Raw genomic sequence first — 22,404 nt, 5'->3', positions numbered from 1 at the left:
CTTTAAAGATGTGGTATTTGAGCTGGTCCCCATCAGCACAGGACTTCTCTCCCTGTTTCTTCTTGTCAGTCAAGTGAGAGGTGGCCCTGGCCTTCAGAAAGCTGAGTATTCTTAGATTCTTGCCATTTTTACCCCATCTTGGCCAAACTGCCCTAGACTCCAGGGTTGACCTTTTCCCTAGATGGAAAGGTGTGGGAAAGCTCAAACCCACTGAACTCAATCATTGGCATCTCTGAATTGTCTTCCTTCTTTCCTCAGCATCCCTTCTTTCCAGATCATTCCTGGAAATATTAAACAGACAACCAGCCCACCACATTGTGTACAAGGAAGGACTCAAAAACAAAATTCACAAACATCTCAGGAGAGAGGAATATTGGAGCATGACCCATAGTAACAATTTTTCACATTTTCTAGTAATACACTTCTGTCTTACCAGTCAGTCTCTGAAGGAGAGATTTTAATTCGTTTGCAGGTGATGACTTTACCTGGACTCAGTTGGCAGATCATGGGTGCTGAGCAAAGCTTCAGAGACTTAGTTGTTAAGTGTTGTTCTAACCATGCTCTTCAATGACCTTAGAGTCTTAAGGGGGGAAGGAAGCAGGAAGTGGGGGAGGCTATAAAGGAGGGGCTTCCAGGAACCCCATCCTGGCTGTAAACTGAGCAACTCCTTTTATTTGTTTTCATATATTGTGCTGTGCTGTGCTTAGATGCTCAGTTGTGTCCAACTCTTTGTGACCCCAAGGACTGTAGCCCGCCAGGCTCTTCTGTCCATAGGAATTCTACAGGCAAGAATACTGGAGTGGGTTGCCATGCCCTCCTTCAGGGTCCCAATCTAGGGATTGAACCCAGGCAGGCAGATTCTTTACTCTCTGAGCCACCAGGGAAACCCATGAATACTGGAGTGGGTATGCTATCGCTTCTCCAGGGGATCTTCCCAACCCAGGAATCGAACTCAGGTTCTCCTGAATTGCAGGCAGATTCTTTACCAGCTGAGCTACCAGGTAAAGTGCAACATTTTGAGCTACCAGGGAAGCCCTTTCATACATTAAGAATGAGTTTTCTGGACGTTGGTTGCACCCAGGGACATTAGCTAAATAATAACAGTAACCAGCGCTGCAGGGCACTTAACCATTTGTTATTGGCAATTCCACCGCCATGTGAGTCTGGGGCAATACTCATTTTCTCCCCATTTTTTGAGAAACCCAAGGCTCAGAGAGGTGAGGCATCTTAGCCAAAGTAACACAGCTTTCAAGTGGCAAAGATGGGATTCAATTATAGGTCTTCTGTCCCAAGTCCCCTGGAGGTGATGGCTCCCTCTTGTGGAGCCCCCAGGCAATGATGGTCGTAGAGAGATCTTGGATTCGGGAAGCACTGGGCCAGATGGAAGAGAACCTGAAAATCAAGCTCTAATCTGGGGGAGTCCAGGGACATCTGAAAGGGCCAAAGAGACCAGAAAGTTCTCCAGAAATGTCACATCAGTGAAGGCCGTGTCAGTGGCAGCCCTGTGCAGCTGACTACCCTAAACAGAATGCTGGAGACAGAGGTGCAATGGTCACCCTGACCGCTTCTTGAATGAGGTGGGCTAGGCTTGCTTTTGAAAGAAGGGGATAAATTGAGAACAGCATCCAGGAGGGGTGGTGGGAGGAATACAGAATTCTGCCCAAGAAGAGCTCTGCTGAAGTTTGCCCCTGCGGGACCACCTGCTCTGGCTGCAAACTTCTGTTATCTTTGGTTCTGCTTCCCCACAGCTCTTCTCCCAGTGGTGTGAGAGACATCCATTCATCTCCAGAGCCAGCCCAACCTTAGGCCCAGTGGAGCGAAGACAAGGACAAGTGCCAAGCCACTTGGGTCCATCATAGTGGCATGGCCGGCTCTGGCAGGCTGCAGAGAACACCTTGGCAGGGAGTGAAGAGGGCTGGGCAGAAGCTGAGAGTATGACTGGACTCTGAACCCTGTCCTAACTTTGGAGCCCTGTCTCCCCTATCAGACTGGGAGCTCCCTGGGGTTGAGACTGTGTCTCCCCCATCAGACTGGGAGCACCCTGGGGGCAGGGGCTGTGTCTCCCCCATCAGACTGAGAACTCCCTGGAGTTGGGGCTGTGTCTCCCCCATCAGACTCGGAGCTCCCTGGGGCTGGGGCTGTGTCTCCCCCGTCACACTGGGAGCTCCCTTGGGGCAGGGGCTGTGTCTCCCGCATCAGACTGGGAGCTCTCTGGGAGCAGGGGCTGTGTCTTCCTCATCAGAACAAGGATTCTCTGAGCACAGAGTGGTGGGAAGTGTGGCTTTGTCAGTCTGGGCTCTGCACTGTCTTGATCTTGACATGGTTTAACGGCTTAGTTGCCAGCAGACTGTTTTTGTCCAAATCTTCTCTCCTAATAATAGTCTTAGAAAAATTGACACTTTCATCTTCCCTTCCTCACTCCCGCCCTAAGTTTCGTGGTGGGACAGATGGGAATGCCATCCTTCGTCTCATGCTCTGATTGGCCTATTAGCTTGGGCTACTGCCAGCCAGTGGAAGCCAGGGGCCAGCCCTGGTTCAGCAACAGGAATTCTGGGCAATGTAGCTCCCTGCCTCTTCCCTGCCCCCACTAGGAGGAAATGGCTTCAAATCTCAAAGAGGCTCCTGTGAGGAGGAGCCCTTCTCCTTTCTCCAAAACTAATGGGAATAATTAGAAACCATTTTTCTCCATAGCCTGGCACAATATTAGTGATTTTCTGAACGAGCATGTTGCTTTGATACAGATCTGCAGGGCTGCTTTTGATAAGACTCTGTCCTCTCTCTGCTGGCGGAAGTTGTCATTTCCCCCTTGGGTGGGGCTGGGGCGGGGTGGGCGAGAGGCTGCTGGTGATTTAACTTTATAGAGGTGCATCACTGGGCTTGATTCCCACATAGTGGTCCAGGCTGGCACCTATGCATTCACAATCACGTTTGCCCAGCCCACAAAGAAATGAGAAAAGAAGAAATACATAACTTGGTTGTTTTAACGTGTAATGTATTTAAAGGATTGTCTTCTTGCTTAATTTTTTTTCTATTTTTTGATGTAAAAACATGTAGGGGTATGGGTGATGAGACGGGAAGAGGCTTCCTCTGTGATGGGTGTCAGAGCACATCTGTGATGGGCATCATAGCAATTGCTTATGTATTATGGGTATTCATCAATGCAGTGTTCATACGTCAAGATATGCTACAAATTCTTAATTATCTGTGCTGAAGAAAGGGAGAGGTGGGGATAATATAGGGAGCCATTCAATAATGGAAGCGAAGCAAGGAAGGAAAATAACAGTTACTGAGGACTAATTCAGAAAGGATAATTGACTTGCCCAGGGTCACCCTGATAGTTAATGTGGGGTCTGGGACTAGACTCTGCATCTCCTAATGCCTAGTCTAGTGCTTTTTCAAGTGCACTGCATGAGTCATAATAGCACAGATCATGATGATGGTGAGTGATGGCAGAGCGCAAACTTAGAACTTCACACACAATATCTCCTTTCGTTCCCCCTGCAGCCCTGAGGGCTCACCTATTTACAGATGGATGATTCAGGGCTGTTTTCAGTTCTGTTTAAGACACATTCACCAAGTGCCTGCCAAGTTCCATCCTGGGTGCCCAACTAGGGACAGGAAATGGAACACTGATAAGATAGATCCTGTCCAACAGTTCACTGGGGCCACATGTGCAATGGGATGATTTCAGTAAACTCTGGCAAGTCCCAGGAGAAATGGATACCTAAGGGGTATGTGAGAGCCCATGGCGGCAGGAGGCCAGATTTCAAAGGAGGGGGAAGGGAGAGGGAGCAATTCATGGAGGGCTTCCTGGTGGAGCTGCTCACTAAGGCATGTCTTCCACAGGCAGGAGCTGAGGGCCAGGAGGAGAAGGGGGAGGGTGGAGATGGGGGCTCTGGCAGAAGGACTGGAGTGGCCAAGCCTATGTGGTGTGGCAGCGGTGCACACGCAGAGGCAGGGAAAGTAGGAGGAGACAGGAGAGGCGGGGAGGATGGTCACAGGCTTGAGTGTCATCCTCTGGAGAGTGCAGAGCTGTGGAAGGCTGTTGAACAGGAAAGAGGCATGATCCCATCCATAAATCACAAGGTGCTCTGTGGCGGCAGAGGAAGAACTAGAAGGGAGGGGCAGTGGGGGCATCCTGGGGGCCTTCCTATTCCAGACCAGCCGTGATGTGCCCTGGGATCCTGGGGAGGGAAAGAGGGCAGGTTCAGGGATGTTTAGGAAATGGGATCACAGGACAGAGGGGAGTGATAGGGTGTGGGGATGAGGGGGAGGGAGGTATTGGTGGGGTGTCTAGGCTCGTCATCCGGGTAAGCAGAAGGGAGCTCACAGGAGACCAGATGGAGACTCAGGGTGGGACATGATGAATTTGAGTGGCTTCTAGAACTTATCACCCATTCCCCAACTTCTGTAAGTCCAGCTCTGCTTCCTGCTCTACAGCCAGGCTGGTGAGTCAGAGAACAGGCAGATGGGTGTGCCTCTGGGACCTGGGGAGCCCATGAAAAGTAGAGCCACGGGGTGTTACCAGGAATCTAGGTATTTGAGGTGGGGGAAGGTGGTTCTTGCCCCTAACCAGAGCCCTAGTGGAAGGGGCAGTGAAGGGATGTGTGAGCCCCGCCCTTACCCCATGGACAGAGCCTCATGAAGGGCCCTAACAGAGGACACTGTCCCTGGCCTTATTTCTCACGTGCCTGGGAGACAGCAGGGAAGTGGGTCATCTCACAAATGGGGCATCCTCTGGGGGGCTTTTTCTCCCTCCTGTGGTGACTCGGGTAGAGTGGTATAATGACTGACAGGTCATTCATTTGTTTTGCCAACAAATGCCTCATTTATTCTTGTCCTCTGCGTGGGGCTAGACACAAAATGTACAGAGACCTGGGAGACAAGCACTGCCCTCAGGGAGCTCTCAGGCCTTCGGGGGAGACAAGTGAGTGATGATCTCTGTGAGCATTGCTCCTCTAGAGGTGCTGTCAGATACTCCCTTCATGAGTGTTCTGGAGGGGCCTTGCAGAGTGCTAAGGAGTACAGGCTCTGGATCACATTGCTGTGCTTGGCTGCTGGATGCTTGGATGCTTGGAGAGGCGCTTGGATGCTCCTCTCCACTCCCCAGCTGTGCGACCTTGGGCAGATGATTTAACCTCTCTGGGCCTTCCTTCTCCATCTACAAAATGGGGATGATATAGCACCCGCCACCTTGAGTCCTTCTGAGGATTAAAGGCGTTAATACATGAGAAGAGCTTTGAACAGCGCCCGGCACATAGTGAGTGTTCCACAGTGTTAGCTGTTAGTAATTTGCTTATCATCATCTTCTTCATCTCAGACTCAAGAGTCTGCAGGGGAGCAGCTAGCACAGAGGAGAAGATGCTGGGGAAAGCTTCACAGAGCATCTGACATTTCAGTTGGTCCGGAAAGGTGACATTTTGCCGAGGGGAAAAAACCAAGGCCAGGGAAGCCAACCCAGGCAGAGGGAACAGGAGCAAAGGCAGGAAATATGGAAATGCAAGGCACGTTCAGGAGAACAGCCAGGCCCCCAGCTCCAGGAAGCGTGGAGGATTTGGAGATGGTGGCTCGGGGAGTGGAGATCAAGGCTGGCTTGGGAGAGGCTGGAATGTAAGACGATGGAACTCAGATTTTATCCCAAAGGCCAAAGGGTGCTGGCAGAGGTACTTCAGAAAGCACTATGACCAGGGGACTTCCCTGATGGTCCAGTGGCTAAGACTCCGCATTCCCAATGTAGGGGAGCCCGGGTTCAATCCCTGGTCAGGGAGCTAGATCTCACATGCTACGAGTAAGAGTTTGTACTTGATTTTGAGAAAAATTGTGGTGACAGCTGCATGGAAGCTGGGTCAGAGGCAGGAGGCTGCCCAGCTGGGCCTGGTGAGAGGCAACGAGTGTTTGAGCCCAGGGAGAGCAGGGCTTGGTGGAGAAGATGCTTGGGGAGCTGGCCAAGCACTGAGTTACTGTGAGGATGCAGGGATGAAGGTGAAGCTGGACCTCAGTCCGCCTTAATAACCAAGAAAGACGTTAGAAACCTCAGGTGAGACTTTTGGGCCACCAGGTACCCTAAGTGAAGGCCTCCAACAGGTGGAACCACATCCTTGGGATTCCTCCACCCAGCATCATTGACTTATTTTTTTATTAAAAAAATTTTTTTTTACGGTAAACCATTTAAAAAGTCTTTATTGAATTTTTTACAATATTACTTCTGCTTTATATTTTGTATTGTTTTGGCCCAGAGGCATGAAGGATCTTAGCTTCCCAACTAGGGATATGAACCCCCTTCCTCCTAGTGTTGGAAGGCCAAGTCTTAACCACTAGACCACCGGGAAAGTCCTGCCTCATTGACTCTAGAGCTGCCCCTCTGCTAGCTCTCAGGGAGCTGTGGCCCGTGTCTGGCCCTAGGCAGCACCCTAGGTGGGTCAGGGCACAGATGTCACTGCAAAGGAGGGAAACAGACCCCGTTTCTGAGCCTGGCTGGGCTGCTCACACCTAGCTGTGTGACCCTTTAGAGTCTCTTCACTTCTCTGATCTTTGGTTTCCGTCCTTCACAAAATGACGACAATAGTAACAATCTCAGAGGGCTATTTTAAAGATAAAATGCGTGATGACTAAAAGTGCCTAGCGCCGCTCCTGGAGCCCAGGACCCACTCAGTAAGTGGCAGGTGCTTATGATTCTCACCTCCCCAGCAGCACTGACCTTAGGGTCCCCTCACTCCACCCCACCCCTGACCCCACTGTTCCGGACTCCCTCTGCCTTACCCATTCCTCCCCACCCCATGGGGGACCCAGTTTCCAAGATGACTTCTAGCTGGCATGGGGAGAAGGATCTGTCTAGATTCCCCTTCCACTGAGACACGTGTGACCTGCGCTTTACCGTTTGGGGCATCTCATTACCTTGGTAGGATCAACAGAGCCTGTCTAGGCTGGAATCTTTGAAGGTCTTCTTAGAGGCAATGCGTGTGTGCTCAGTCACTTCATCTTGGAGGCAGAGAGATGGACAAATCAGCCCCCCAAGACCCCCGATCCTGAGCCTTTGACTAAGTGTCTCGCTGTCATTCCTCCTGCCTGCAGACTCTTGGCTGGGCTCTGGAAACAGATTCTACTGCTTATGATGAGAAAGCTGCAGCTGCTTGTCACCCTCCAATCAGTGTCCAGGCCAGGAAGGCGTGGCTGGATGCTCTGTGTCTCTGCAGCCCGTCTGTCTCCTGTTGCCGCAAAGATCCTCAGAGCTGATTGAAATGTGATGCGTGGGCTTAGGAAGGAGGGAGGGAAAACAGCAGCTCAGACCACAGCCGTTGTCCTGGGTCAGTGCCTGTGCTTCCCTCCCTCTACCTGGCACTCCACCCCCTCCTGCGCTAGACTGCCAAACCATGCATGGCCTTTCCACTCAGCCCACATCTGGGAACAAAGCCAGGCAGCCAAGAATCTTCCTGTCTCTGCATCCCCACCTGACTCCAGCGAAGCTGGGCTGCAGGGCAGCCTCCTGGGGCTCAGATCCCTGGGAAGGAAAGACCACTCAAGTACCTTTCTGTTCACCAGGCTCCCTCCAGATCCACCCTCCATGGTACCAGGAGGCAGCTTCCCACAGGAGCCATGATTCTAGCCCCAGCTAGGATTCCATCACCTGGCTTTGTGCAGTTCTCCATACCTCGTAACTTTTTGTTCCCTCTGGCCAACAGCCTTGGCTGAGCCCGCTCTGGGAGATATGCCGGGGAAGTGGGCAGTCTGGATGAGCCTGGATCTTTGGACTGTTTAGTCGGTATTACTTCTACTGACTTACTAAAGTAAAGCAGAGAGGAAGCCTGCAGGGTAAGGACCAAGCAGGAGGGATTATTTTCTTGAAGAAAGGAGGTTTGCAAGACGGAGAAAGAGAAAATGAGCTTGACAGGCAGTTGGACAGACGGACAAGAAACTCAGCATGAAACTTACTGGTTCATTCATTCGCTCACTCATGTGTTAATTAGATAGTCACTGTATCCGAACATTGTTTTAGGGATACAATGGCCAGTAAGCAGAGGTGGTCCCTGTGTTCATGAAACACTCACATTAGGGGAGAATAGACATGCAAACTGGCCCTTAGAGTTCAGGGTGAATGGGGACAGTTAGGGAAGTGCAGTGAGCTGTTCTATGGGGAAGGTCTATGCGAGTTGGGTGGGACCAGGAAAACCAAAGTCACTTAGATATTTATAACTGAAGTAATTTAATAGAGAAAATTAGCTAAAAGGCGATAGAAGGGATCAACTGACCTGCAAAGTAGCAACGGCAGGAAGCAGCTACTATTCCACTACAGGGGTAAAGGGTGGGGGCTATGTGATGAGACCCCATTAGGGTCCCAAGTTGAACGTGGATCCATAGTGAGTGTGTCACAGTGAGAGCCAGAGTCCTGCAGGGGGCGCTGCTGCGTCGGTCCCTTAGGCAGAGATGGAGGAATGAAATGTCTGTCCTGTGCCTTTCTCTTGCCCTCCACTTCCCTGTCTGAGGAACCAGGTGACAGGGGAGGCCTGTGGGGGTCAGCCACCATGCAACACAGAGCAGACCAGGGAAAGGCAAGGGGGCTCAACTCAAACCAGTCTGGGGTGGGGGGTTCTAGGAGATTTTCCCACAAGAAGTGGTGTCTAAGCCTGAAATATGTACAGATGTTAATCAGAGAAGAGAAAGATCAGGTGACATGGGAGACTCAGTTGCAGGCTCAAAGGTCTGGGGGGCTTAAGATAGCGTGTTGGCTGCAGGAAGTGAGGAGAGTGGCTTTGTGAAACATGTAGATGAGGGGCTGGGGGTCAGGGGAAACATGAGAGAAGCTTTCGGAAGAAATAGGAATAAGGTCATGAAGGGCCTTGAAAGAAAGTCAGGAAGATTGGACATCAATACAAAAGCCATGGGGTACAAGGGATCGCAATTGTTTTGAGCTGTGATGTGATTGGATCTGGGTTTCTGGAAGACTGTTCCGACTGGAGGGAATGTGGATGGAAGGAATGGAGAGGGAAGATTGGAGGTAGGCAGATTAGTAAGGATACCGTCATAGTAATCTCAGCAAGCAAGGATGGGGGAGGGAAGTGCCAGGAGACATGCAGGGTTTCAGGAGTATTTAGCACAGAAGTTGACAGGAGTTGGTGCATGACTAGTGAAGGAGGGGAGGGCAGGGGTTAAGGGATCACCCATGACTGTGGGTTGGACACCTGGGCAAGTGGAAATACTTTCTGTTGAGACAGAAATGAAGAGCAAAATGAGGAGCTTGTGGGGGAAAGGTCAGTTAATGTGGGCATGAGATGCTCGTGAGATGCTGTAATAGTCGTGGCTACAGTAGAATTGTTTTTCCTTGATACGTCTGTGTTTATCCGGCTCTTCATGAGGAGGCCTTCCACTGAGGCCAGGCCCCTAGGCGGGCAGACCAAGCATGTTTTCGTCCTAAAGTCTCACGTTCTTTTTCTGTTCCTCCCCATTTTCAGTCCTTTGTGCAACCTCAGCATTTACTGAGAATCCAGCTTCTAGGAAGCTGCCGGTCAAGCTGTGTCTTCCAAATCCATCTCTCATCCAGGTTGAGTCACACCCAGGCCTCTCAGTTCTTCTTTTATCTTTTATTTTATTAAAAAAACCCTTTATTAATTTGGCTTTGCAGGGTCTTAGCTGTGGCCTGCAGGATCTTCGGTCTCTGTTGCGGTATGGGAATTTATTTTAGTTGTAGCACGTGAACTCTTGGGCTTTTCAGGTGGCGCTAGTGGTAAAGAACCCCCCTGCCAATGCAGGAGACATTGGAGACACAGGTTTGATCCCTGGATCGGGAAGATCCCCTGGAGAAGGGCATGGCAACTCACCCCAGTATTCTTGCCTGGAGAATCCCATGGACAGAGGAGCCTGGTGTGCTACAGTCTATAGGGTCACAAAGAGTTGGACACGACTGAGGTGACTTAGCACGCATGCATGTGTGAACTCTTAGTTGCTGCATGTGGGATCTAGTGCCCTGATCCAGGGACAGAATCTGGGCCGTCTGCTTTGAAAGTGTGGAGTCTTAGCCACTGGACCACCAAGGACGTCCCTCAGCCCTTCTTATAATCTCCTGTGTGAGCTGGGATACCCGAAGGCTCTGACCATATCCGCCTCTTACTGTGCCTCCTGTCAACTTGTGCTTAGTGATCTTCTGGAATCGGTATGAAACAGAATCACATGGCAAAGACGAAGAGTGGTCAGAGCCATCACACACCTACAGGGAGGAGGCTGCCATATGGGAGGCGGAGGAAGCTGGGGGCCTCACTCTTCTCATATTCCAAATGTGTGTGTTAGACTTGATGATATCATACCATCCCCTCTTCTTTAGTCTCTAAGAACCTGGGTTTGTCCAGGAGGCAAGGCACTCAGTCTTCTTGATGAACCGTGGTTGACCGTGGCACAGTCAAGCTCACTTCACCATTGGTGATTTGCCAGCAGTTGAGGGGATGTGAGTCAAGTTCCAGCCAAAGAGGCATGTGTTCATTTCCTAGGGCTCCCACAACAGACAGCCACAAACTGGGTAATTTACAATGACAGGAATATATTCTCTCACAGTTTTGGGGGCCAGAAGGTTAAAACCAAGGTGTCGGCAGGGCCATGCTACCTTGAAGGCTGCCGGGGAGAATCCGTTCCTTGCCCTTCTCTCAACTTCTGGTGTCACTGGCAGCCCCGGGTGCTCCTTGGCTTGTTGTTGCATCACCCTGGTCTCTGCCTCCCTCATCGCATAGTATTCTTTCTGTATCTGTTTTCACATGGCCATGTCTTCTCTTTCTCCTCTTCTTATTAGGATACTAGTCATATTGGATTAGAAGCATACCCTGCTTCAGTATGCCCTCATATTAACTCAATAAGGTCATTAACAATGACCTTATTTCCAAATCAGATCACATTCTGAGGTTCATTAGTGTATCTTTTGGGGGTGGGGTGAGACATGAGAAGTAATGATCAGACACCAGTCTTTGGGAAAGGCCTTCTCCTAGTAACATATAGCACCCAGGAGAGCCCACCACTCTGTCTCCCTCCTGAGTCTGACACCATCACAGAAAAATGTGACACTGAAAGATGTGGCCATCTCAGCCCCCTCCCCCCAGGGGCGTGTGGACATCTCTCATTGGTGTTGACAACAGAGGAAGATGGGAAAGTAACATTGCTGAACCACTGCGCCAACCCTGAAATCTCCTCTCTCTCTCCCTCTGATTGAGATAACACGCAGAAGCCACTTTTATGGGGGGGTCACAGTTCAGCTAATTAGAGCCAAACTCATCCTCTCTCATCTAGGGACATCCTGTTTTCCCTGATCACTTGAGATAAATATCAGAACTGTAGGATTTGAAAGCTCGAAGAGATCTGCGGAGTCATCTGGTCCAATCTATTGATCGATGGAATGAAGAAACTGATGCTGAGCAAAGAAAGGGACCCCCTCAGGGCCACACTGCGGGCGAGGGGCACAGCCAGGACCCACACTAGGTTCTCCAGACTCCCTATCCCCCACAGTATTTCTCGGGCTCCTTGTGCTCATGTGGCACTCTCTGTATAGGGAAAGGAGGGTGTTGTTCGAAAGGGACTGTCTGCTGGGTGGGCTGCTGCTGAGCTGTTGAGGAAGAACAGGAGCAGTGGGACAATATATAGGAAGGATCCCAAGGAGGACGCAGGTGCCCAGCATGCAGCAGAGTTGTGTTCAGCCCCAGGGACACACATTTATTCTAATCACATGCTCTCAGTAGGGTGTGCTGCTCTGATTTATACACCTCTATAGAGCCTTTAATCTCACTGAGGGTTTGATGCTGGCCTGCCCGGCCAATTGGGCCAGGCAATGATTTAGCCTCCAGAGCAATTCAGGGCAAGGAGGTGGGTGAAGCAAGTGCAACACTTGGGACTTTTTCTTTGCTGAGGACTCTGCTCGCCCACTTCCTTCCATCTACCAAGGCTGTGTGTGGGACGGCGCAGCATGGGTGGTGGAAGGGAGACAGTGATCCACCCTCACCTGGGGGGCTGGGAGGGATGCGCATGATCTTGGCAACTTTCCAAGAATGCAGAGAACTCTTAACTTTGTCAGTTTGGTTGAATCAAGATCTGTTAAATTCAAAGAATCTAGAATTTAGATGGAGGGCACTTGAGGCATCTTCTAGTCAAAGCTGCTCATTCTATAGGGATGGACACCAAGGTCCCAAAAGGGTTCAAGGAAGCTTTCCCTAGAGGCAGGGCTAGTTGGAATTTACATGACCCACATCAGCCTCTCCATGTTCCCTACCTTCATCTGAAGCAGAGCTGACTCTTGGGTTCAGTCAGTAAGTACGTTTGAGCCTGGAGTCAGCAGCTTCTGACATGGACCCCCAAACCTTCCTTTGAGTGTGGGCTGGACCTAGTCATTGCTTATAACCAATAGGATATGGCAAGAAAGATCCATGTTGCTTCTGTGGTTAAATTGCAAAAGACAGTGATTTCCATTTTACCAACTCTCTCTCTTCCTGGCTCCTCTTCTCATGAACTTGCTGTGATAAAGTGAGTTGGAGAGGCCCTCATGGCAAGCAGCTGAGGGCCACGACCCACCAATGGCCAGCAAGGGACTGAGGCCCTCCATCTAACAGCCATGGAAGAACTGAATCTTGCCAATAAACATAGACTGAACTTGGCAAGCAGATCCTTCCTCAGTTGAACCTTCAGATGAGACCACAGCCTTGGCTGACATCTAGGTTGTAGACTTATAAGAGATCATACAATAGAAGACCCAGTTAAGTAATGCCTAGAATTCTAAGCCATAAAAATGGTTGGAAAATGAATGCGCATCATTTTAAGTTGCTAAACTTTGCTATGTAGCAATAGACAACTAAGACAATTCTCTATTCTAGGATATTTAGAAATGTCCACCTAACACATTCTAGATAGTGACAAGAATGAAAAGAAATGGTTAATGTGTATTTACAGAAGCTAGTGGTTTGATGAGATATGATATAGCATGTGAAATAACAATTACACTTTATTGAGTGTTTCCTTGTGCCAGGGATTGTTATTCTTTACATTTATTAATTTTAAAAATTGTTTAATCCTCACAACAACCCTATAAAGCCTATTATTAGCCCTACTTTATAGGTGGGTAAACAGAGGTGGAGAGAGGTGAATATCTTGCCCAGGTTCACACAGTAAGCAATGGAACTGGGAATTGGACCCTGGCTGTCCGGCCTCAGAGGGAAACAAGATCGCATTCATTCATTTAGAAAGCACTTAAATATCTCTTGAGTGCTTACTATTGTCTGTTGCTGAGCAGATAAATATATGTTCTTGTTGTGAAGGAGCCAGAGGTTCTGGCCCACATTAGTGATGACCTTGGGCAAGTTATTTAACCTTGGCATCTTTGGGGGATGAGGGGAAAAATAACCCATACAGTGTTGATGAAATGAGTTAGTATTCATAAAATGCACATAATAGTGCCTGGTACATGGTAAGTGTTATGTTTGTTAAAGATTAATAAATAACTAGCCGTGTCAGCAGGCAGTGACCCCAGCATGTGGGAATCGCAGGGGCCTGTCTGCTTGGGGTGCAGTAGGCATGCAGGGGCGGGGGGCTGGCCTTTCCTCCCGTCTTTTGTGCATGCTCATTTAAGTCTTGGGCTCAGTAGTGGGCTTCCCATGCAGCCTGTGGCCTTTTCAATACTTCTTATCCCCTCATTAAGATAATCATCAGTTCTAAGGAAGGCTTTCTCCTGCCAAGACGCCCAACTCTTAATTGGTGTTCACTTTTCAGTCTAAGCTTCTCAAGATGATGGGCTTTTGAAGACAGTCTTTCCAAGCCCAGGGTTCCTTAGTACCTTCGACTCTCTTCCCTGCAAGGCTCAAAGGCTCAGAAGTCATGGGGGCCACTCCACAGGCTCCCATGCCTCCCACTTTTCTGATAAACTCTTCTCTGTTGGCCAGACCAGCAATTCCTCTCAATACTTTGCCCAAAGTCCAGAAGATAAAATCATTTGAAACAGAGGATATGTAAAGACTCTGAAAATGCTTAATGAGCTATAAGTGCCAAATGCATCCCACAGATAATGAGAATTGATGTTGGTCAAACTGAGGGGATCTGTGTAGAAAGCAGTGGCCAAGGAGTGCTCAAGGAGGAGATGAGACTCCAGCCAGACCTTAAAGAGGGGTAAGGGAAGGGAGAATGGGGGTTTGTGGGACCATGCAGAGAGTGGGGAGCACTTCCAGAGTGTCATGAAGGCTGTGGTAGATATCACCGGTGCTTATCCACATTGAGTTTTCTTCTCTGTAGAATATAGGTGAAGATTTTACCCCTCACCCCCATACTTGCTGTTATGTGAAGGTCACAAGACTGGATCTGGCCAATCGATTGCAGGTAGAACTGATGTGTATTTCTAATATGCTAAAGCATTAATGGATGGTACAAGTGTCTTCAGCACTTTTTCTTTTCCTGCCATGGCAACCATGGAAGCCTATGTCAAGATTGAGGAGCCACCAGGTCAAGGAAGCTGAGAACACTGAGATGGAGAAGAGCTACCAGGAAGGTTACCTGGACCCACAGTGGACTTAGTGAGTGATGAAAAAAGCTTTGTCATATTAAGCCACTTCCCAGATGGCTCAGTGGTAAAGAATTCACCTGACAATACAGGAGCTGGAGGAAACTCGGGTTTGATCCCTGGGTCAGGAAGATCCCCTGGAGAAGGAAAGGGCAATTCCATCCAGTATTCTTGCTGGGAGAATTCCAAGGATAGAAGAGCCTGGTGGGCTACAGTCCATGGGGTCGCAAAGAGTTGGAGACCACTGACCACACACATATGCATATTAAGCCACCAAAATTTTAGTGGTGCTGTTTTTGCGAACCTAGCCTTCCCTGAAGTCCACAGAAGGCTGTGTATTGAGTAGTGGGACAGGAGGTTAGTTAAAGGGGACCAGAGGTGGCCTGGAGCGGGGCATCAGAATCAATAGGGGAGACTTAAACCGTGACAAAACCTCCCATTCAGCTGGGTGTGAGTATTAAGTTGCCCAGATTGATCCCAAAGTACCACCCAGGAGGAGGATCACGATGTGCCCATCTTCATGCCTTATTTGCATGTAATGTTAAGTAAACTGCTTTCCTCTCCAAGCCCTGGGTTTTCAGTCATAAAAGGAGAAGAGTACTACTGGACAGATAGGGCCCAGTGCTGATATTTCACGTAATCCATGTGAAAGGGCTTTGTAAACTCTAAGTGCATCCTAAGTCGCTTCACTTTGTCCGACTCTTTGCAACTCTATGGAATGTAGCCTGACTCGCTCCTCTGTCCCTGGGATTCTCCAGACACAAATACTGGAGCGGGTTTCCACTTCCTCCTCCAGAGGGTCTTCCCAATCCAGGGACTGAACCCAAGTCTCTTATGTCTCCTGCATTGGCAGGTAGGTTCTTTACCACTAGGTCTACCTGGGACTGTAAAGGGCTAGACAAAAGAAAAGTAATTTTATTCTTGATGATATTAAAGTCCTGAAAAGGCAGGCGTTCAGATGCCAGCTTCTGGATTGTTCACTGTGTGAATGGCTGTGACTGGTGTTTTTAGTCTAGAGTCAGTTTCTCTGGTGGTTTCCCTGTCCCCTCCAGCCCAGCGTGTGCTCCAACAGGATGGGCATTAGGGTTCTGAGTGTCCCTAAGCCAGACGGTGGCATCTGTAGAGACAGCCCCGCTGGTCTCCTTCCTCTGATGCTATTTGATGACTTTATCCACCGATCAGCTTAACCACCTGCTGCCTGTTGTCCTGTAGATAGCAAAGGTCTGACAGCATTCTGCTGCCATTACAAAATATGAATTTTTATTTTTATCCAAGTTTTATGTATGTCAAATAGGTTATAATGTAAAGGAACAGTGACCAGTTATAAGTTACCCATCCAGAACCCCTCTCCTCAGGCGGAACATTTCAACTCTTTAGTTATTTCCTCTGGTCTTTACTTCTTTATTATTGGCTCTTTCTTGATATTTTCCTTCGAGACATTATCCATTGACTTCCTGATAAGGACTTTGAGCACTTTACACTCTGATATTACTCCTCCTATCACACCCCCAGCATAATTACTCTCCCCACCAGTCTTTCAATAGTGTTTTTATGACAACTTGTGGCTAAAAATAAGTATTCAATGTTTGTATTAATATTTGTGATTAAATAAATACTGCTTAGAAAGAGCCATGTATGGTAACAGTTTCCTTCCCAAACTATTCTTAATTTTCTTAGAGCTAATCATTGTCTCTATTTTCTTTATTACATTATTCACATTTTTTACTCTGGGGAGGGATCAGAGCTAAGTGAATGTGTCTCTTCCAGGGCACATTCAGCTGGAAACTATAGCAGATTTTACACACTGTGAAAGTGTAAAATTTACAGATGAGCCCTTAGAACATTCCCCTCCACTGAAACGTTAGGAAGAGCAGTCCGGATGTCTGTTATGCCTTTTCACCCTTGTCTTCTAGTTTCTGACTAAGATAACTAGAAATCTCCTCTCTGTTGCACACATGAAAAAAATGTCTGTTTTCAGTCTGGGGGAGAAGGGTCTGGTTTTGCTTTGTTTTTTCTTTATCTAGAAGCTCCCTGAGCACAGAGGTTCTGTCTTCTCATAAGTCTGAGCTCCCTGAGGCCATGTCTGAGGGTCATGTCTGAGGGGCATGTCCCATCTTTAAGAGGCTCGCTGGGGGCAGGGCTGTGTCTCCCCTCATACTGGGGCTCCCTGAGGTGGGGCTGTGTCTCCCTCAGACTGGGGCTCCCTGAGGGCAGGGCTGTGTCTCCCTCAGACTGGGGTTCCCTGAGGTGGAAATGTGTCTCTCCCATTCTTTACATCTCCTTCCCTCCAGCTCCACCTCAGTGTTTTAGAAGTGGCTCTATTTGGAGGAATGGAGGCCCTGAATGTTACTATGAAACCCTGGAGCTGCTTCCCTGCCTGTCCTTCCTACTGATGACCTTGACTTCCAGGAAGCAAAGAAAACAACCTCCATAGAGACAGCTCCACTGAGGCTGTTTTCTATTTTAAACTTTCAGAGACCAGTTCTCCTGTACCCGCTTGCTCCCAAGGATACCTTTCCCTTCCCTCTCTTTTCCTTCCCGTATAGCTTTTCTTTCTTACTGCCACTGTCAGCGGAGAGACACTGCGGATGGCATGAATAATAGATTATTAATTTGGAGCCCCTCCAGTGAGTGAGACTTGCCACCCAGTGAGGACGCATGTTATGTAACCAGCAAATTATGGTGGCATCAGAGGCAGCGTGTCTGCCGAAGAGTGTGAGATTAGAGGAGCGAGAGAAGCAGGGAGCAAGGCCACTTCACAGGAGGGTCTGTGGGGAGCCAGGCTCCGGGCTGGCTATTTGCAGCTGTCTTCTCTCTGTGAAGCTTCACAGTGACCAGTGAAGAGGCGTCAGAATCTCTCTGTGGAGAGAGAAGGGACTGGTTGAAGCTGAGCTGCCTAAGCGCCAAGTCCTGCTGAATTCCTGGCACCCGGCCTGTACCCAGCTGGTTGCCACCCTGAAGCTTTCCCATCTTGGTGAGCTGGTTGGGACTATGCCTCAGAAGACCTGCTGGAAAAGGTGTCCCCCATGAGACAGGAAAACCAGACCTAGGAGTTGTCATCTCCAGAGGAGGAAGTCTCTGGCCATTCCCCTGGCTGTGTGAGCCTGGATTTCTCCACCAAGACCCTTGGAAGGTGACTTACGGCTGGAAGCTAATCACTCAGTGAGCCCACACCATCTCCAGCCTTGATAGCGCAGTAGTGCCTCATGGAGGCGAATTTCAGGCCATTTTTCTTGACAAGGTACTAGAGGCAGGCCAAGAGTTGGTTGAGTCTGGTTCATGGCCACCATGAAAATATACCCCTCAGAACTCCTTCTTCAGAGAGTGTATTGGATTTGACCACCATGCTCTGAATCCCACTGTGTTGGCACTAAGGCCACGTTTCCCAGCTGGTGACCGAGCATGGCTGGGATGTGAAGGCAGAGGCCTTCATGTGAGATGGGGGAGGGGAAACAGCAGCTCAGGCCCTCCCCTCCCCCACTGGCCTTATCCCATTTGCTAAACTTTCTTCACCTGCACTAGTCTAAGAGTTTTCGACCCAAACTTCCTCCCTTCCCACTCTCCTTTACAGCATCAGACCTATGCTGCAATTTGATGCTTTTCCCAGCCTTCTCCAGCTTTCCCTCCATTTTCCTTCACAGGCATGTCTTCCCTCTTGTAATCCTGGCATCTGCTTCTTAGAGGAGCTAGACTAATGCAGGCTCTTCTTCAACCCCTGGACCAGGCAGAAATGCTCACTGTCCAGGCACTGAGATCAAAGAGACTGGTGACAAATGCACCATGTTTATAATCCATCATGGACCTCACCTTGATGGAACTGGGTTCCTGGCCCAGGAACTGCAAAGACCCTGAGGTTGGAGTGTATTTGGCATAATTAAGGTAAACTGTGGTAGGAGATGAGTTCAGAGAGGTGAAAGGGCCAGGTCAGGAGGGACCTGGGGTCATCTTGGGACATCATCCCAGCCTGATTGGGAGGCCAGGACTTGGCCACTTCATGGTTTCCTCTTGTCTCTCTTCCTCTTGTCCATCAGAATCTGGGTCTGTTCCTCATTGGTCAGTTTCTCCAAGGCTGCAGCATCAAAAGTGGCTTGATTTCTCCCCTTCCTGTGCTTCTTAATCAGCAATGCCCAGTTGTTCTAATATCAGAGGGGGGCATGGAAGTCTGGTGGTTATTAAGGGTTTAAGGAAATCCTGGCCCTGCTCAGTCACAGCCTTGGAACCTTGGACAAGTTAATCTCTTGAAGCCTCAGTTCCCATCTGCACAAAAGTAATGCTAATAACAGTAGTCATAGCAGCTAACACTAGTCAAATGTCTACTATGTGCCAGGCACTATTCTAAGTGCATTACATTTATTGTAAGATCCATGTCTGTGGGATGGCTGCTGTAATTAACCTATAGATGAAGTGGTTAAGAACCTAGCTGGAGATCACCAGATGGTGAGGAGCAAAGGTGGGCTGCAGACCCACGTGGTCTTTCTTCCCAGATCCTGTGTTATCCTGCCCTGAGTGCTCATCTTACAGCTGTCAGGAGAGCCAGCTGAGAATGTGCTGTGTCCCTTAGGAAAAGTCCACAGTCCTGACACACGCCTGGGTTCTGATTCCCATGCTCTCTATGACAGTGTGTATAAATACACAGAATACTTTGTCCTTTCATCTGCCATTCAGGAGGAACATACTTATTGGGGGCCTCTTATGTGCCAAGCAGTGTCACAGGTGCTAGATAGAGCAGAGACCAAGCCACATTTGTCCTTGACCCCCTGAAACTTACAGTCTAGAGGAGAAGAGAGACGTTAAACAGATAATTATGCAGATGATTAATTACAGTCAGGGTCTGTGCTGTAAAGAGAAGCAGGGGTTAGTGAGAAAATGTAACAAGGTGACTTGGACTGAGAGGGAGTAATTGACCCTAATACTTAGCCCCTGCCAGCCTCCACGTGATCCTGTCTAATGGAAGAGACACAGCTCTGCTTCAGGGACCCCAGTCTGAGGGGAGACACAGCCCTGCCTCAGGGAGCCCCAGTCTGAGGGGAGACACAGCCCCGCCTCAGGGACCCCAGTCTGAGGGGAGACACAGCCCTGCCTCAGGGAGCCCCAGTCTGAGGGGAGACACAGCCCTGCCTCAGGAAGCCCCAGTCTGAGGGGAGACACAGCCCTGCCTCAGGGAGCCCCAGTCTGAGGGGAGACACAGCCCCGCCTCAGGGAGCCCCAGTCTGAGGGGAGACACAGCCCTGCCTCAGGGAGCCCCAGTCTGAGGGGAGACACAGCCCCGCCTCAGGGAGCCCCAGTCTGAGGGGAGACAAAGTCCTGCTTCAGGGAGCCCCAGTCTGAGGGGAGACATGGCCCTGCCTCAGGGAGCCCCAGTCTGAGCGGACACAGCCCTGCCTAACGGAGCCCCAGTCTGAAGGAGAAAGGAGTCCTCCCTGCTTGTATAACAAAAGGGGAACTCCTAAGGTGCCTAACTCTGACTACTTCTGAGGTCAGTGAGCAGGACACAAGGGAAAGCAGAGTCTGTGGTCAAGGCTGAAGATGTCTTGTTGGAAGGGTTCACAGGCTGGCATTTAGGGGTCCTGCCCGGCACAGGCCGAGCATACCCCAGGAGGGTCAGCTTTCAGTGACCTTGTGGGTAAGGAGGACACAGGCAGAGGTAGAAATAAGAGCAGGTAACAAAGTTAAGTGAGCCAGCGTGGGTACTAAATAGATTAGAAGTGTTAGTCTGAGCTAGTGAGGGTCCCCGCGTCAGTAAATAACACAGAGGAGCCCTGGAGCCATTAACTCTCCCCACTGCTCCACTATCAAAGGTCCCATTGCTGGAGCTTCCAGAGAGATTTATCTCCATTTCAGTACCTGGCTCTTCAGAGTTGGAAATTAAAGTGAAACCACGGAGCAGAACCTGGAGCTATGGCGATGCAGTTGTGTGGGAGCCGGTGACTCAAAGGAAAGCTAAGGCCAGCTCAACCGCTGACTGAACAGCTGAAGGAAGATTATTTTTTTTTAAGAGAAGGAGTTGGGGGAAAATTTCTAATGAATCCTATCCAACCATAAAATCATGTAGAAAATGAATCCTATCTGACAATAAAATAAAAGTGAAACAAATTACTAGGTTCTCATATTTGTAGGAGAAATTAATTTCATGTTTAGAATACTAATTGCTGGCTGAAGGGTCTGAAACCACACTCTGCCTGTATGTAGCCTGAGCCTTAGTTAGAGGGAGCTGCAGAGGAGGGGCTGGGGCGGCCTGGGCTGGGGTCTTCTGCTTGGACCCTACCTTGGCTGAGTCTTTCTTCAGTGCCCGGGGCTCAGTTGGTACACCATTGCTTGGCATGTGTGAATTATTTCTGATATTTTTTGTTTTCCTCAGACTGGGATGTACCTGGAAATATCAGTTGTATCTCCTCTATCGGATGTGGGCTCCTTGAGGCCATGCTGTGTCTCCCCTCAGACTGGGGCTCCCTGAGGGCAGGGCTTGTCTCCCCTCAGACTGGGGCTCCCTAAGGGCAGGGCTGGGTCCCCTCAGACTGGGGCTCCCTGAGGCAGGGCTGTGTCTCCCCTCAGACTGGGGATCCCTGAGCGCAGGGCTGTGTCTCCCCTCAGACTGGGACTCCCTGAGGCAGGGCTGTATCTTCCCTCAGACTGGGGATCCCTGAGGCAGGGCTGTGTCTCCCCTCAGAGTGGGGCTCCTTGAGGCAGGGCTGTGTCTCCCCTCAGACTGGGGCTCCTTGAGGCCGTGCTGTGTCTCCCCTCAGACTGGGGCTCCCTGAGGAGGGCCTGTGTCTCCCCTCAGACTGGGGCTCCTTGAGGCCACGCTGTGTCCCCTCAGACTGGGGCTCCCTGAGGGCAGAGCTTTCTCTACCTCAGCTTGAAGGTAGAAAATGTATCTCCCACAACAGGCTGAGTGTTCCCTGAAGGAAGAAAGTCTTGAGGAAAACTACAAACTCTTTTCTCTGGAAAATGAACAGATACACAAGAAGCTTCTAGGGATTCATAGACCCCACCCAGTGTCTGCACAGCTTTTCAGCCAGATGGAGACAAAAAGACTAGAGTACAGACATGAAGTGAAAGTCAGACTATCTGCCCTCTTAGTGCAGTAGGCAGCACGTTAGTCTTATAATCTGAAGGTCTTGAGTTCAAGCCTCAGAGAGGGCAGATCCTTCACTTCTGGGGCTTTCCAGGTGACACATTGGTAAAGAATCCGCCTGCCAGATTCTTTGTAAGAGATGCGGATTCAATCCCTGGGTCGGGAAAATCTCCTTGGAGAAGGAAATGACAATCTGCTCCAGTATTCTTGCCTGGAAAATTACAAGGAGAGAGGAGCCCAGTAGGCTATTGTCCATGGGGTCTTGAAGAGTCGGACACAACTGAGCATGCACACGTGCACACACATACACAGACATGATGCAGGAGGTAGTTTCTTGCATATTGTACAATGAAGTACACATGATGTTTTCCTTTTGCTTTTTCACCCGCAGTGCCTCATAGTGTTTGGAAATGTGAGTTAATTCCCAGTTACCCAGGGGTAATTATATTAGCAGATTATCTGTGAAATGTTAAAAAAAAAAAAACCCATGAAACAACAAGAACAAAATCAAAATCTATCTGCCCTGTTGCCCCTGAAACTCCTGTGTCACTGTCCTGGCTTAAGTGGCACCTGTTCAGAAGACAATTGGACTTACCCCGGTGGCCAAGCTCATGCTGTAATGATTCCTTTTATTGATCTCTTGCCCAGCACTGTACCAGAGCTCTACATCCATTCTGGTCCCTATACCTTCTGGGGATGACAGGATTTATTGTGCCCATTTGACAAAGGAGGTAAACAAGATTCCAAAAATTCTAATAACTTACACAAGCCTGCCCGGCAACTAGGCATGTGAGATGGGATTTGGATCCAGAACTGTTGATCT

At 49.5% G+C, this 22,404-nt stretch overlaps 1 non-coding gene across 1 annotated transcript; it reads left to right on the top strand.

The window, feature by feature from the left end:
- Positions 1 to 21,576: 21,576 nt before the first annotated feature.
- TRNAI-UAU (transfer RNA isoleucine (anticodon UAU)) lies at positions 21,577 to 21,649 on the top strand. The gene has a single exon. It is a non-coding gene; the product is annotated as a tRNA-Ile (tRNA).
- Positions 21,650 to 22,404: the final 755 nt, after the last annotated feature.

The sequence above is a fragment of the Bos grunniens genome, chromosome 23 (assembly GCF_055505025.1).
Source record: "Bos grunniens cultivar Pamir isolate PY7600 chromosome 23, Bosgru_T2T1.0, whole genome shotgun sequence".
Taxonomy (NCBI): Eukaryota; Metazoa; Chordata; class Mammalia; order Artiodactyla; family Bovidae; genus Bos; species Bos grunniens.
This window is presented reverse-complemented; position numbering and strand designations above follow the sequence as displayed.